The sequence below is a fragment of the Mandrillus leucophaeus genome, unplaced genomic scaffold, assembly GCF_000951045.1.
Source record: "Mandrillus leucophaeus isolate KB7577 unplaced genomic scaffold, Mleu.le_1.0 Scaffold852, whole genome shotgun sequence".
NCBI lineage: Eukaryota > Metazoa > Chordata > Mammalia > Primates > Cercopithecidae > Mandrillus > Mandrillus leucophaeus.
This window is the reverse complement of record NW_012109275.1, coordinates 1,405,208-1,422,843: the sequence shown is the minus strand read 5'-3', so window position 1 is coordinate 1,422,843 and position 17,636 is coordinate 1,405,208.

Below are 17,636 nucleotides of genomic sequence, written 5' to 3'. Positions count from 1 at the left end.
GAGGTTTATTTTAGGGAATTGGCTCACATGATTGTGGCAGCTTGGAAAGTCAAAGTCTGCAGGGTAGACCAGCAGACTGGAGAACCAGGGAGGGGAGCAAAGGCAGTCTGCTGGCAGAATTTCTTCTTCTGAGGGAGAGGTCAGTCTCTTTTTACTAAGGCCTTCAACTGATTAGATGAGACCACTCGCATTATGGAGGTAATCTCCTTTACTCAAAGTCTACTGACTTAAATGTTAATCTCACCTTAAAAAGTCACAGAGACATCTACAGTGATGCTTGACAAAGTATTTGGGTACTGTGGCCTAGTTAAGTGGACACATAAAATTAATCATCATATCAGTGCCTCTCAAAAGGTGCACTCACTGGTCCTCCCTCACTAAAACTGAATAGTAATAATAATATTTTCCAAGTGGCAAAAAAGAGAACCCAAGTTAATAAATTATATTTTCCAATTCTAAGTTTTCTTCTCATTCATTTTTCTTACACCTGTGACTCCTGCACTTACTGTTTCTTGATCATTGCCAAAAAGAAGTTGTGGCCACTTGCCTTGGCTGTGTCATTAATATTTTATGAAGATGACGCTCACTGGCAACAAGACAATAAAGTGTTTTTTTTTTGTCTTATTCTAGAACACACATGCACACCACTCAAACACATGAAAACAAATACAAAAATAGGCACCTGTGCTTAGTTTCTCTAGATAATAAAAGTACACTCATTCCCTGATAAGAAAGTTAGCTGTTTAGACCAATGGAGAGAAGTTTCAGGCCTAAAGTGATATTTGAGTTGGGATGATTTCCTGCCCTTTAGCAACATTGGGAGAGAGCTTTTACATGTTTATGCCTCTAGAGACTGACTCTGTGCCTGACCCTATGTGGGGCTATGAACCTTTGTGTAGCATGAGGCAAGTGATTTTTAGCACCTCTAATACTTTCCTGCATTTTTTTTTTACATTAAGCCGGCATTTTACAGTCAGGAAAAGTCTCCCAAAACAATTATTGGAAACATGATTGATAGGTGCTATTTGTACCATCTGTTCTTAGTGTTGACTGAAAATGTAGCATATACATGTGTGTTTATGTGGATGTGTATTTTTTTTATTATACCTTAAGTTCTGGAATACATGTGTGGAACATGCAGGTTTGTTACATAGGTATACATGTGCCATGGTGGTTTGCTACATCCATCAACCTGTCATCTACATTAAGTATTTCTCCTAATGCTATCCCTTCCCTAGCCCCCCACCCCCAGACAGGCTCTGGTGTGTGATGTTGCCATCCCTGTGCCCGCATGTTCTCGTTGTTCAACTCCCACATATGAGTGAGAACATGCGATGTCTGGTTTTCTGTTCCTGTGTTAGTTTGCTGAGAATGATGTCCCTGCAAAGAACATGAACTTATTCTTTTTTATGGTTGCATAGTATTCTATGGTATATATGTGCCACATTTTCTTTATCCAGTCTATCATTGATGGGCATTTAGGTTGGTTCCAAATCTTTGCTATTGTGAATAGTGCTGCAATAAACATACGTGTGCAGGTGTCTTTATAGTAGAATGATTTATATTCCTTTGGGTATGTACCCAATAATGGGATTACTGGGTCAAATGGTATTTTTGGTTCTAGATCCTTGAAGAATTGTCACACTGCTATCCACAATGGTTGAACTAATTTACTCTCCCATCAACAATGTAAAAGCATTTCTATTTTTCCAAACCCTCTTCAGCATCTGTTGTTTCCTGACTTTTTAATGATTGCCATTCTAACTGGCGGTGGTTTTGATCTGCATTTCTCTAATGACCAGTGATGAAGAGCTTTTTTTCATACATTTTTTGGCCACATAAATGTCTTCTTTTGAAAAGTGTCTACTCATATCTTGTGCCCACTTTTTGATGGGATTATTTGTTTTTTTCTTGTAAATTTGTTTAAGTTCCTTGTAGATTCTGGATATTACCCTTTGTCAGATGGATACACTGCAAAAATCTTCTCCCATTCTGTAGTTTGCCTGTTCATTCTGATGATAGTTTCTTTTGCTGTGCAGAAGCTCTTTAGTTTAATTAGATCCTATTTGTCAATCTTGGCTTTTGTTGCAATTGCTTTTGGTGTTTTAGTCATGGAGTGTTTGCCCATGTCTATGTCCTGAATGGTATTGCCTAGGTTTTCTTCTAGGATCTTTATGGTTTTAAGTCTTCCATTTAAGTTTTCCCAACATCATTTATTAAATAGGGAATCCTTTCCCCATTGCTTGTTTTTGTCAGGTTTGTCAAAGATCAGATGGTTGTGGATGTGTGGCACTATTTCTGAGGTCTCTATTCTGTTCCATTGGACTATTTATCTGTTTTGGTACCAGTACCATGCTGTTTGGTTACTGTAGCCTTTTAGCATAGTTTGAAGTCAGGTAGCATGATGCCTCCAGCTTTGTTCCTTCTGCTTAGGATTGTCTTGGCTATACAGGCTTTTTTTTTTTTTTTTGGTTCCATATGAAATTTAAGATAGCGTTTTTTTGGTGTTTTTTTTTTCTAATTCTGTGAAGAAAGTCAATGGTACCTTGATGGGAATAGCATTGAATCTATAATTACTTTGGGCAGTATGGCCATTTTCATGATATTGATTCTTCCTATCCATGAGCATGGAATGTTTTTCCATTTGTTTGTGTCCTCTCTGATTTCCTTGAGCAGTGGTTTGTAGTTCTCCTTGAAGAGGTCCTTCACATCCCTTGTAAGTTGGATTCCTAGGTATTTTATTCTCTTTGTAGCAATCGTGAATGGGAGTTCACTCATGATTTGGCTCTCTGTCTGTTATTGGTGTATAGGAATACTTGTATCCTGAGATACAAGTATTTTGTATCCTGAGACTTTGCTGAAGTTGCTTATCAGTTTAAGGAGATTTTGGGCTGAGATGATGGGTTTTTCTAAATATGCAATCATGTCATCTACAAACAGAGACAATTTGACTTCCTCTTTTCCCATTTGAATAACCTTTGCTTCTTTCTCTTGCCTGATTGCCCTGGCCAGAATGTCCAATACTATGTTGGATAGGAGTGGTGAGAGAGGGCATCTTTGCCTTGTGCTGGTTTTCAGAGGGAATGCTTCCAGCTTTTGCCCATTATGTATGATATTGGCTGTGGGTTTGTCATAATTAGCACTTATTATTTTGAGACACATTCCATCAATACCTAGTTTATGGAGAGTTTTTAGCATGAAGCACTGTTGAATTTTATGGAAGGCCTTTTCTGCATCTATTGAGATAATCATGTGGTTTTTGTCTTTGGTTCTGTTTATATGATGGATTACATTTATTGGTTTGCATATGCTGAACCAGCCTTGCATCCCAGGGATGAAGCCGACTTGATCATCATGGATAAGCTTTTTGATGTGTTGCTGGATTCAGTTTGCTATTATTTTATTGAGGAATTTTGCATCGATGTTCATCAGGGATATTGGTCTGAAATTTTCTTTTTTTGTTGTGTCTCTGCCAGGTTTTGGTATCAGGATGATGCTGGCTTCACAAAATGAATTAGGAAGGATTCCCTCTTTTTCTCTTGTTTGGAATACTTTCAGAAGGAATGGTACCAGCTCCTCTTTGTACCTCTGGAAGAATTTGGCTGTGAATCTGTCTGGTCCTGGGATTTTTTTTTGGCTGGTAGGCTATTAATTACTGCCTCAATTTCAGTACTAGTTACTGGTTTATTCAAGGATTTGACTTCTTCTTGGTTTAGTTTTGGGAGGGTGTATGTGTCCAGCAATTTATCCATTTCTTCTAGATTTTCTAGTTTGTTTGCATAGAGATTTTTATAGTATTCTCTGAAGGTAGTTTGTATTTCTGTGGGATCAGTGGTGATATCCCCTTTACTATTTTTTATTGTGTCTATTTGATGCTTCTCTCTTTTCTTCCTTATTAGTCTGGCTAACAGTCTATCTATTTTGTTAATCTTTTCAAAGAACCAGCTCCTGGATTCATTGATTTTTTGATGGGTTTTTCATGTCTCTATGTCTTCCAGTTCTGCTCTGATCTTAGTTATTTCGTGTCTTCTGCTAGCTTTTGAATTTGTTTGCTCTTGCTTCTCTAGTTCTTTTAATTGTGGTGTTAGGGTATTAATTTTTGATCTTTCCCACTCTTTCCTGTGGACATTTAGTGTTATACATTTCCCTCGAAACCCTGCTTTAGTTGTGTCCCAGAGATTCTGGTACGTTGTGTCTTTGCTCTCATTGGTTTCAGGGAACTTATTTATTTCTGCCTTCATTTCATTATTTACCCAGTATTCATTCAGGAACAGGTTGTTCAGTTTTTATGTAGTTTTGAAGTTTTGAGTGAGTTTCTTGATCCTGGGTTCTAATTTGATTGCACTGTGATCTGAGAGACTGTTTGTTACAATTTCCATTCTTTTGCATTTGCTGAGGAGTGTTTTACTTCCAATTATGTGGTCAATTTTAGAATAAGTGTGATGCGGTGCTGAGAAGAATGTATATTCTGTTGATTTGGGGTGGAGAGTTCTGTAGATGTCTATTAGGTCCACTTGGTCCAGAGCTGAGTTCAAGTCCTGAATATCCTTGTTAATTTTCTGTCTCATTGATCTGTCTGATATTGACAGTGGGGAATTAAAGTCTCCCACTATTATTGTGTGGGAGTCTAAGTCTCTTTTTAGGTCTCTAAGAACTCGCTTTATGAATCTGAGTGCTCCTGTATTGGGTGCATGTGTATTTAGGATAGTTAGTTCTTCTTGTTGCATTGATCCCTTTACCATTATGTAATATCCTTTGTCTTCTTTGAACTTTGTTGTTTTCAAGTCTGTCTTATCAGAGACTAGGATTGCAACCTCTTCTCTTTTTTTATTTCCATTTGCTTGGTAAATCTTCCTCCATCCCTTTATTTTGAACCTGTGTGTGTTTGCATGTAAGATCGGTCTCCTGAATACAGCACACTAATGGGTCTTGACTCTTTATCCAATTTGCCAGTCTGTGCCTTTTAATTGGGGCATTTAGCCCATTTACATTTAAGGTTAATATTGTTATGTGTGAATTTGAACCTGTCATTATGATACTAGGTGCTTATTTTGCCCATTAGCTGATGCAGTTTCTTCATAGTGTTGATGATCTTTAAAGTACCAGTTTTTCCTTTACACATGTTGTGCTTCCTTCAGGAGTTCTTGTAAGGCAGGCCTGGTGGTGACAAAATCCCTCAGCATTTGCTTGTCTATAAAGGATTTTATTTCTCCTTCACTTATGAAGCTTAGTTTGGCTGAATATGAAATTCTGGGTTGAAATTTCTTTTTTTTTTAAAGAATGTTGAATATTGGCCCTCACTCTCTTCTGGCTTGTAGGTTTTCTGTAGACAGATCTGCTCTTAGTCTGATGGGCTCCCCTTTGTGGGTAACCCAACCTTTCTCTCTGTCTGCCCTTAACATTTTTTCCTTCATTTCAACCTTGGTGAATCTGACGATTATGTGTCTTGGGGTTGCTCTTCTCAAGAAGTATCTTTGTGGTGTTCTCTGTATTTCCTAAATTTGAATGTTTGCCTGTCTTGCTAGGTTGGGGAAGTTCTCCTGGATAATATCCTGAAGGGTGTTTTCCAACTTGCTTCCATTCTCCCCATCACTTTCAAGTACACCATTCAAACGGAGGTTTGGTCTTTTCACATAGTCCCATATTTCTTGGAGGTTTTGTTCATTCCTTTTTATTCTTTTTTCTCTAATCTTGCCTTCACGCTTTATTTCATAAAGTTGGTCTTCAATGTCTGATATCCTTTCTTCCGCTTGATCGATTTGGCTATTGATACTTGTGTATGCTTCACAACGTTCTCAAGCTGTTTCTTTCAGCTCCATCAGGTCATTTATGTTACTCTCTTAAGTGGTTATTGTAGTTATCAATTCCTCTAACCTTTTATCAAGGTTCTTAGCTTCCTTGTATTGGGTTAGAACATGCTCCTTTAGCTTGGAGGTGTTTGTTATTACCCACCTTCTGAAGCCTACTCTGCCAATTCGTCAAACTCATTCTATGTCCAGTTTTGTTCCCTTGTTGGTGAGAGGTTGTGATCCTTTGGAGGAGAAGAGGCATTCTGGTTTTTGGAATTTTCAGCCTTTTTGCACTGGTTTTTCCTCATCTTTGTGGATTTATCTACCTTTGGTCTTTGATGTTGGTGACCTATGGATGGAGTTTTTTGTTGATGTTGATGCTATTGCTTTCTATTTGTTAGTTTTCCTTCTAACAGTCAGACCCCTCTTCTGCAGGTCTGCTGGAGTTTGCAGGGGGTTCACTCCAGATCCTGTTTGCCTGGGTATCACCAGCAGAGGTTGCAGAATAGCGAAGATTGCTGTCTACCTTTCTCTGGAAGCTTTGTTCCAGAGGGGCACCTGCCAGATGCCAGCCAGAGCTCTCCTGTATGAGGTGTCTGTCGACCCCTGCTGGGAGGTGTCTCCCTGTCAGGAGGCATGGAAGTCAGGGACCCACTTGAGGAGGCAGTCTGTCCCTTAGCAGGGCTCAAATGCTGTGCTGGGAGATCTACTGTTCTCTTCAGAGCTGGTAGGCAGAAATGTTTAAGTCTGCTGAAGCTGTGCCCACAGCTACCCCTTCCCCCAGGTGCTCTGTCTCAGGAAGGTGGGAGTTTTATCTATAAGTCCCTGACTGGGGCTTCTGCCTTTCTTTCAGAGATGCCCTGCCCAGAGAGTTGGGTGTGTATTTAGTTACTCAGTTTTGCGCTTTACTCTTGAAAGCTTTTGAGCCTCTGTAAGTATTACCTTGGTCTTGGCTTGCTTATTTGACACCTGTATTCACTTGCTCATCAAACCTCACCCTCATTCTTCCACTTTCTTTTATAGTGCGTCTCAGGTCCATCTTCTTCCTTTCCAGTTGCCTGGCATTGTTCCATAATGGATTGATGAAATTCTGATTATTGCATGAGCTTCTAACTAGTCTTCCTTCATGGCAATCTAGCCATTGTCTTGTTGCTGAAATTGTCTTCCACACATACCACATTCAGCAACATGCAATGACTCCTCAGAGTCCTTTGATCACATCTAAGTCCTCCTCCTGCCATTCAAAACACTCTCTTCCTCAGCAGCCTCATCTCTTGCTAATGTTCAGAATGGCTTCTTCATAACTAACCTGTTATTGTACACCAGTATGCCCCAACTCCCAGCTTGGTGCTTGGTTTTTAACAGGTGCTGAATAAATATTTATATATTAAGAATGATATTAATATATGCTACCATTACTGAGTTTGTATTATGTTTAATACTTTATTTCATATTAATTTTAATAATCTCATTTAACTATCACTCTATTTCCATTTTTAGTTCAAAGTGGCTGGGGGCAGTTCTTGGAACATACTAGATACCCAAAAATGTTTGTTGGATGAATGAAGAGAAAATTGGGCTAGAAGTTAAATGATTTGGCTGATGTCATATGGCTACTAAATTACAGATTCCAGATTCAAAATCAGGCTGTTCTAATACACAACACTATGTGCTCTGCCAGCCCAACATTACAAATTCATGCAGACTTTTCACTATACTATGTTACCTATAACAAAACAAAACAAGCAGCCAGAGAAGCATAAATAGACAATTAGTCTCCATAAGCAAGAGTTGGAAGAGCCCAAGCCAGAATCTCAGGCAAAGTCTCATCCTGTCAGGAAGCCACTTATACTCTTCCAGTTGTAGTAAGAGCAAAGAGCAAAGGATAGGTTTTCTGGGGTATGTCTTACTGGAGCCTTAGATGTGGGAAACTGAAGTAAAGCAAATCATAATGCCAAACTTTTATCTAGTGTGTCACACTCTGATTTGGATAGGCTTTGTTCTGATGAGACGTAAAAGCCTTAACATTCCCACTTAGTAGCCTGGAATGCTCTATTTACAGTCCTAGAGTCTTGAGTAAACTCAGTCTGTACTTCCTAAGGTTAAAGAAGCATCTACATGTTGTCCTAGGATAAATAACATAGCAAATTCCTTTCCACCTGCCCCAGAATCAGTGCAGTTTGGGAGTTTTCAGAAAGCTATTACTTTCCCTGTTTGGCAGTTCTCAAATGGGCTCATGGTAGATTAGAGACAGTTTCTGAAGTCATGCTGACTTTCTTGAAATTCAAGACAGTATGGTTTGACCAGGTTGTATGCTTACTGACTAGCATTTTGGCTTTTTGCTCCCAGTTCTTTGTGGGTTTTTCCCCTCTTTTCTTTTCCCTCTTTTCCTGGCTAATGAATACTAGCTGAACTAGTTCCCTTTAATCAACTACTCTGGCTTCACATCCCTGACTCTTCACAAGGAAAATGGTGACTTCAGATTTGGATCTTGCAGGGGTTAGAGCACTGCCAACCCACTGGCAGGCTCTTTACCAGCTTGGGTTCCCATCAAGGTAGCAATCCCACATTCTGGACTGGTGAGCTTCTCTGCAAGGTGCCAAAGTTGTTAAATTCACTCCACTGCTTTGGAAAGCAGAAGACATCCAGAGGCAATTGTAGCATTTGCAAAGTTTGGAGAGAAGTTAGGGCTTCTCAGTGAGGGGATCTATTTTTCCCAAGAGGACCGCTATTTTTCCCAAGATGTTTTCCCAACATCTGGCCTTTTCCAATCCCCTCACTTTTGTGGATTTTGCAGATAAAGCAAATGTTTCCAAACCAGTGACTATTCAGCAAGTGGTGCCCCCAAGGACAGGCTCAGTGGGGCAAGGAACTCCTGTGATCCAAATTCAAACAACTCTTAGGACCCAAACACAAAACACACAAAACGTAAAACCCAAAGCTGCTGGGAATTGAAGGGAATCTTTCCAGTGGGAGGGAAGAACTGATAATCTATGCTAAGTGAAATCAGGAATAACTGGACAATAGCAGTTGTTACCATTCAACACCAGTGGTGGCAAATTTGCATTTTTGCTGTTTATAAATACCAGTTCCACAGGATCTCCATTGAGCCCTTTTGAAAAAGTTCAGTGGCACTCATGTCCCAAGCATGCTAAACCCAGTGTTGTTTTTATCCTATAATACAAGAGAGAATTTCTTTGTGAAGGGATTTTTCTTTGTGAACCATTAGTGAAATGCATGACTGCAAGATGCAACTCTTTAGTGGGGACAGTCCAACTACTCGCATGGAAGCCAGGTCACCCCAGATTGGAGAAAACTTCATTCTCTTGGAACTACTAAATTATGTTGCCTGGAAAATATGTTAATACTGTTCATTGTCAAACAAGTTTTAACCAACTTGTTTGGAAACAGGCAGGAAATACCAGGCTGCATTCACATAGGTGCCCTGAACTACAGCATCTCTTTGAATGAGACTATTATTTACTTTCTTAAATAAATGTCATGGGGTAAAATCATGCCTTATGCAAACCAGCTGAAATGTGTGATGTAACTATGTTAGCACGTTTTTATAGCCCTGAAAGAATGCAATGGGGTGGGGTCTATCAGTAATCATCTAAAGACGCCGAGTATACATTCCAGATGTTCATTATGTCCCAACCATTTGCTGGGAGTAAAGTGGGGGCTTTCTTCTTGCCCAGGAAGTCTGATTTTAGTAATTGAAACAGAGACTCACTTGAAATATCGTATGTTTGGAATTATGATACTAAATCTTATAGTTCCAGTTAAGTAAGTGTATATGTGCAAAATAAAACAAACATATAAAAAGCAGTGGGGAGAGAGAGAGAGAGAGTAAAGGAAAAAAGAAAGAGCAAGAAAAGGCAATACTATAGGACCTTTGCACCTAAGCTCTTTCTTTCCCATTTCAACCTCACAACACCTTATTCATTTCTACTGTCAAGCTGAGCCTTTACCGATAAGGTCCAGGGACATAGGAAATAAATGCACATGCATATCAGATTGACTGGATCACTGAATAATAGACCTGTGCAAAATCAGACTGTTCAATGGCCTGCACTATTGGAAAAAGACACTCACTCGTTGTGCTGCTTAAATTGCAAAATCTCCTCCAAAAGGAATTAGTTTTGAGCTGTCTTTAATGAGTTCCCTTAAAAACTATTTAGACTTTTAGACTGTAGAAATCTGCTTCAAACGCTCTTTATCCTGGAGGGTAATGTGTTGAATTGCACTAACTTTTTTTGTTGGAGATATTATGAAATCAATGCAACAACCCAAGCCCTTTACAATTCAACCTGGCTGACCTTTGCAAATGAATATACATACATGCCTTCCATTACATAATTTCACCCATCCTCTGATCAAACTGGATTACTTTCTATACTCTAGACATGCTTCATTCCATGTGCACGTTCAGCTCCTGCTAAACAATCCTCATCCCCACCTCAATCGCTATGTTTTGGGCTGAAAAGTTGAGCACATTTACCACCTGTCCTTCATTAATCCTCCTGCCGTCTCTTCTGTGCCCCCAACCCCTGCACCAGCTAGAAGTGATGATTCACCTCTGTGAACTCCCATATCACTTGGGTCATGACTTCTTCTTTCTATGCATGTATGTAAATATGTAGACACATATCCATATATTTATTGATTCCTTCATTCATAAAATATTTATTGAACATAATAGCCAACATGCCATGAAATAGAACATGTTGATGAGTGAGTAAAGCCACACCCCATCTCTCCTCTTATGGCAGTTTACCATCTACTGCAGGGAGACCATTATTCATTAAATAATTATATTAATTAAAGTATACTTACAAGCTGAGCTGTGAATCATACAAGAAATACATGTTCCTTCTTTCTGTTTGTTGTTTTAAAGAGTGTAACAAAGGTACTTGATCCAAGTACCTTGAAAGGAAGGAAAGGGAAGGAAGCAAGGGAATCTTCCTTAAGGAATAGATATAGAGGCAAAGGGTTAAGTTATCTCAGTTTCTTAAGGGAAGACTTTACTCAGTACTTGTCTATGCTAGAGCTTCAAGCAGAGCTAGAGGGACTCAAAAAAAAACTTTTTTTAATGAAACAGCATTTATAAATACAGGTCAGAAGAAATGAGAAGCAGAGGCTCAAAATACCTTCCTCCCCATCTACTTAAGGAAAACTGTCTCTCTTAAAAATACAAACAATCCCTGGAAAGGTTACATTCACTGGGAGCTTAATAGGAATTGCTTTGGGGTTTTACATAAGACTAACAAAGTTTATGCTTTTCATCAACACTATATTGCCTTCCAACATCTCCCACCTCCTCACTGAAAACTGCCTCCAAGACTAGTCTCAAAAAGGAGGTTACAGTCAGAACTGGTTACTCACTTCCTTCTTAAAGACCACATGGTCATCCTACATGCTTTTAATCCTTCTTGACATCCCATCATGGGGACTCTCTAGACTGCTCTGTCCATCTCTCAATCTGACTTAATCTTCTATACCCCTCCCCCAAATCTTTCTATTGTGCCCCTGGAACTCATAGCAGGTCGTCAGCAAAATTCCCCATTTCCTCATCTTCTTTTGCTTCCTCTTTTTTCTTTAACTGAAACCCATGTGCCTCTGGAGGAAAGTGATTCTGCCTAGTCCTCTCTGTGGAGACTGTTTCTTTTTCTCTTGTATTTCATGCACACCAGGGTCTGGAGATGATGGATAGATGTCCTCTTCAATCCCTACGACTATTTTCAGATGATTTCTCTCCCTCTTTCCCAAACTGCTCCATCTCCAGCTCCTCTGGAGCACAAGTTATCAGAATATACCTCCTGCTCTCCCACCCTGTTGCCACTATCCATTGTCGTTATTGTCAGTCCCCTTCATTCATTAAAGATTTGTTGTCTGGATCACTGCCTTCTTTCCACTATTGACTTTGTTAGCATTCTTAAGTACTTTGGCATCTATGTAGACAGTCTCTTTGACAATCTGGCTCCTCAGCCTTTTTGCCTCCTTGCATTCAGTCATCTGTTCTTCCACCGTACCTCATATATCAACCCTAATTCTCATACCCTAAACTTTGGGTAACTTGCATTACCTCCAAGGTCTCTATTGTAAGTATTCCACTCCCTGTATTCCATTTTCTATTTTTCCAGCTCACCTCTTCTAGTACTCCATCTCTAACCATTCCTTGCCACTATTGGAATCTCAAATCCTTTGATTCTTCTATATTTCCTTATTCCTTATCCCATTATGCCCTCAATTTCCCCTTTACTCAACCCATCATTCTGTGACCCATTCCGTGATCCATCACTTTACTCTATCCCCTGTGTGTACGTACCTCATCCATGTCTTTTCCCATCACATTTGTAAAGGAAAAACCACAGTTCTGAATCTCCATCAACTCCATGCCTACACCTGTACAGCTGAATATGGTTGGAGAAAATGCATAACCAAGCTGAATGGCCTCACTTTAGATTTTTGACCACAAACATCAAATCAGCCCTCAGCACTGTCTGGAAATGCAAGACCTTTCCAGAAACAATGTGAAGAACATTGAGGGAAAGGACAAGACTAGGAGCAAGAGGACTGGGTAGACTTCATATGAGAGATTCAGATTAAGAGATGATGGGTCTATGGATTAGATAAGTGGTCACAGGAATGTTGGTCATACTTGTTATCAAAAAAGACAAACGATAACAAGTGTTGACAAGGCAGCGAAGAAAAGGGAACCCTTGTACACTGTTGATGAGAATGTAAATTAGTACCAGCCACTATGGAAAACTGTAAGGAGGTTGCTCAAAAAACTAAACATAGAATTACCATATGACCCAGCAATTCTACTTAAAATATTTGAAATCAGTTTGTTGAAGATGCACTCCCATGTTCATTGCAGCACTATGAAATGAATGTGTCTACAACAGATGAAGGGATAAAAATGTGGTATATATACCACAGAATATTAATAGCCTTTAAAAAGAAGGAAATTCTGCCGTTTGTGACAATATAGATGGCACTGGAGAACATTATGCTAAGTGAAATAAGCCAGGCACAGAAAGACAAATACCACATATTCTCACTTACATGTGGAATTTATAACAATCAAACGCATAGAAGCAGAGAGTAGAATGGTGGTTGCAGAGGTTAGGAGGAAGGGTAAATGTAAATGAAGAGATAATGGTCAGAGGGTACAAAATTTCAGCTTGAAAAGAGGAATACATTTTTGTAGTTCTATTACCCAGTGTGGTGAATATAGTTCATAATAGGGTATTGTATACTTTGCAATTGCTAAGAGTAAATTTCAAATGTTCTCACCACAAAAAATGTTAAGTATCTGAGGCAATGGATATGTTAACTAGCTTGACTGAACTATTCCACACTGTATTCTTAAATCATAACATCATTTTGTACCCCACAAATTTATACAATTATAAATTATTGATTTACAATAAAAATTAAAAAAAAAGAAAAGTTAGAATATTAGTTTATAGAAACCAAGTGGAGAAAGTGTTTTAAAAAGAATAAGGAGAGGTTAGGAATATTAAACTCAAACTCAAAGTATGAATCAGAGTCACCTAGAGGACTTGCTAAAACATAGGTTACCGGGTCACATCTCAGAGTTTCTAATTCAGCAGATCTTGGGTGGAGCCCAAGAATTTAGTCTCTAATATGTTCCCAGGTGACATTTGTTTTATGATGGCAAACCACTGCTGTAAAGATTTTGAGTGAGTTGAGATTTGAAAAGAGTTAATTGGTTTTGAAAATGAGGAAAAGAAAAACATATCTATGTTGTGTTGGGTGGAAAAAGATGCAGGGAGTTAGGAACAATTGGGAGGAGAAGATATGAAGAAAGTGAGGATGGACAACTCTTTCAAGGCATTCAATTATCAAAGAAATGAGGCCAGGTGTGGTGGCTCACACCTGTAATCCCAGCACTTTGGGACGCCTAGGCGGGCAAACTGCTTGAGTTCAAGACCAGCCTGGGCAACATGGTGAAACCCCATCTCCACAAAAATTATGCCTGTGGTCCCCGTTACTCAGGAGGCTGAGGCAGGAGGATGGCTTGAGCTCAGGAGGTAGAGGCTGCAGTGAGCTGAGATTGAGCCACTGCACTCTAATCTGGTGACAGAGCAGGATTCTGTCTCAATCAATCAATCAATCAATCAATCAATCAAATAAGAAAGAGGAGTCAGATAGGGGCCTTACAGGGAAAGCCTTTTCATTTAAAGTTAAAAGAGATTTGGGCATGTTTATCTGATGACGCCAAAGAGCTGTAGTGAAGCCCTGAGAAACAGAAGGGAATGGGAGGGACAGGAGGCAAATGCTATCTTAATGAGCTGGAGGGGACCAGAGAAAATAGGCGAGATTCACAGATGGAGGGGCAGGTAATTGAGAGTCATGGATGGCGGCAGATGTGGAGAGGTTTGTGAATGGAGGAGCCCATCCTTTTTTTGTTTTTGTTTTTGTTATTTTGAGATGGAGTCTCCCTCTGTTGCCCAGGTTGGCATGCAGTGATGCGATCTTGGCTCACTGCAACCCCCGCATACCAGGTTCAAGTGATTCTCCTGCCTCACCATCTTTGAATTGCCCAGTTTTTCCCTTAAGATAGAAAACAAGCTCCTCTGCTTAGAGCAAAGGAGAAAGTAGCAGAGCAGGAGGTTTAAAGAGAGGAGAAAGTCTGAAGTAGCTCCTGAGGAGAAAGGGAGAGAGTTGACTATGGACAAACACATGCTGTATTCAGAGCAGCAAGGGCTCAGCTGTGGTTGGACTCCATGATTGCAGAATAGACAGACTTCTCCCAACACTTGGCAGCTGTGGTTTAGAGGCAGAGAAGGCTGCCTGGAATTTACCCAGGGTAGGGGTGACTTTCTCTCTTGCTCTTTTGAGAACAATAATACCTCCATTAATGAGCGCTCTGGGAATAAAGCTCTTTACTATGAAAACAGGCAGTCTGAAAAACAAAAACATGTCCATAAATCATGAAAGCAGAACATTTGTAACCTTGTGACAAAATTGCTCAGCATGCAGTTTCTTTTTGTCCTGGATCAGACCCTAGTCTAGATCAACATGTAAAATCTTTGAAGATTGTCTTCTGTCCCAGGTCCCCTTGACCTGCTTCAGGGGTCTGACATCTCCCGTTCTCTTCAACCCCACCCTTTAGCAAACCTGGGAAGGATTTGATAATCAATCTTGTCACTGCTGATTACAGACTGTTGGAATCCCTCACTCATGTGTTGCTTTAGTTGAGAATATGTATTTCAAATGTATTTTCTCCAGCTGTGGAATGATATTGGACTTTCCTTCTTTAAAAAACATTTAGTAACAGCAGGAGTACAGGAAAAGGAGATAGTATATCTGATTTCCAGTGCCCTGTATTGTATGCAACAGCCAGAAAGGTGTCTGATACAGAATATGCTTAGCAGGCATCTAGTGAATGGATGAACAAATAAGTAAATGAATGAATAAATAATGATGATGAGTTGGGGTAGAGATAAAACTGATGCAGAAAGAGAAAACACACACTGTTGGTGGAAGTATAAATTATTACAACCTTTGTTGGAGGGCACTTCTTAGTTGGGTTTCCTTAGAAGTCAACCAAGACAGAAATGTGGAAGGTAAGTACTTGCTTTAGTCCATTTTGTGCTGAGTCTGGGTAATTTATAAAGAACATACATTTATTTCTTGCAGTTCCAAAATCAAGGTGCTGACATCTGGTGAGGCCCTATTGCTGTGCCCTCATAGAGTGGCAGGTGAAGGGCAAAAGAAAGTGCACCTACTCCTGCAGGCACTTTTTATGTGTGTATGAATTGTAGTTAACAAAACAAAATGCAAACTTCTTCCCCTGCTTCTATTCCCCACCTTCTAATCTCAAGGGAATTGAATCTTAAAGAATTCCAACAGTTATCTTGGGGCTCTTAGAAGCCCTGATGTTGGGATTATTTCATTCCTAGCAGATCGAAAAAGTGAGTCCTCGGGGCTTCTTTCCCTGTTGCATTTTTTACAGGTCTCTGCTTTTCTGCAACCAAAAGACATGATGGCTGATCAGTGTCTTTTTAAGAGAAACACAAAAAACAAATACATTCTGCCTCAGGCTGTACTAGATGTCTTTGATAATTGGTTGCCAGTTGAAATGTTCTCATCCTTGAAGAAAGTCCCCTAAGTGGTTATGACACTTTTTCAGGCAGGGAAGGCACTCCTTGGGGGTACCTTGAGGGTACTCAAAGCTTTTCAACATTTGGCTGAGAAGTGGTGTGTCACAGAAGTGTCTGATTAACGTAGATCTTCATTTTGAGGAACTGCTGCTTTTTCTGGTATGCTGGGGGACAGAGGAACTAATTTGCCCTCATGAAACTCCTGAACTGCTGCTGTTTCTTCTGCTTTCACAGCCTCTCCATGGAGGAGAGGATTAATCAGCTAATTGCTCCATGTAATCAGTATAGGAAGCCACATTTAGAATAGAATGCCCAGCTTAGATGGTTTAATTTTGGGCAGGGAGTAGGGGGAGAGGTGCAGAATCCCCATTTCTCTTTGTCGGCATTACTGAATAATAATAATGACAAAGATAATAATTTCTCATCTGAATGATCACAACAGCAACCCTGAATGCTCTTCCCGTCTCTAGTCTCGCCACTTTTAAAATCATCTTCCAAGATGTGATTACAGTGATCTTTCTAGAATGTGCACTTAACTCTGATGATCCAATTCCTGAAGACTTTCAGTGGAACCCTATTTTCTTACAAAGCAAAATACATACCATTAATCAGGGTACTCAAAGCCTTTCATAGTCCAATCCTTGTCAAATTATCTAGCCACATCACTTTCCACTTTCCATATTTTTGTGCTTTCTGCAGTGTTTACTGATCTTTACATGAAGCTTATGTTCTCCCGTATTTGCAAGGTCAGAGATGCTGGCCCTTTGGGTTTCCATGGCCCCGTTAGAGTCTTTCCCTTTCATAGTACTTACTACCATGTATTGTAACTTTATGTTTTATTGCCCATATCCTTTATTAGATGACAAACTTTTCTAGACAAATATAATCTCTTGTCTTTATAGTCACAACATGCAGTAGTCATTCAATAAAAGTTGTTTACGTAGATTAACTTCCCTCTACTCTTTTCCCATCAAATGCCTTTGCTTGAATACCTCAGTTCACCCACCTTTGTAAACACCTCATTCCACTCTTACTATTTTAGGTGTAGTTAAGAATAGCATTGCAGATTGGGATCCCCAAGCAGAAGACACTGCAATGAAGATTCACATGCTGAAATTTTGGGGGAGGTTTCTCAGGATCAGCACCTGTGGAGGAAGTGAAAGAAGCAGATTGGGAAAAGAGAGAAGTTGGGCTGTTGTATGGCGGCAACAAAGCCTTAGCTGACCCCATGGAAAGCTCTAAACCTGGGGTAGTCCTTGAGGGTTGCCCAAGTTGGGGCAGAGAGGCTGAGTTTTTATATTCCTACATCAACCAAATGTTGGGTGCAGACTGGCCCTGGAAAGGGCTTTGACCTTGGCAAGGTTATAAGTTCTCTCTTCACCCAAGAGCAATTGGCGTAGAGGCCTCAGAACTCAAGTGTTGATGGGCAACACTTGCAGCATTTGAGGTAGTAATCAGGAATTTCAGTCCCGAATAGGGATCTGGACAGTGCAACCTTCTGTATCAACTATAAATATGAACTCTGGAGTCAGAACGCCTGTGTGTAAATGTGAGCTCTACCATTTGCAAAGTGTTTCAGTTATCTATTGCTATGTTACAAGCCACCCTGAAACTTAATGGCTTAAGAAACAAGTCATTTATTTAGATCACAGATCTGCAATTTGGGTAGGGTTCAGTGGGGATAGCTTATTTTTCTGCCCATGGGGTT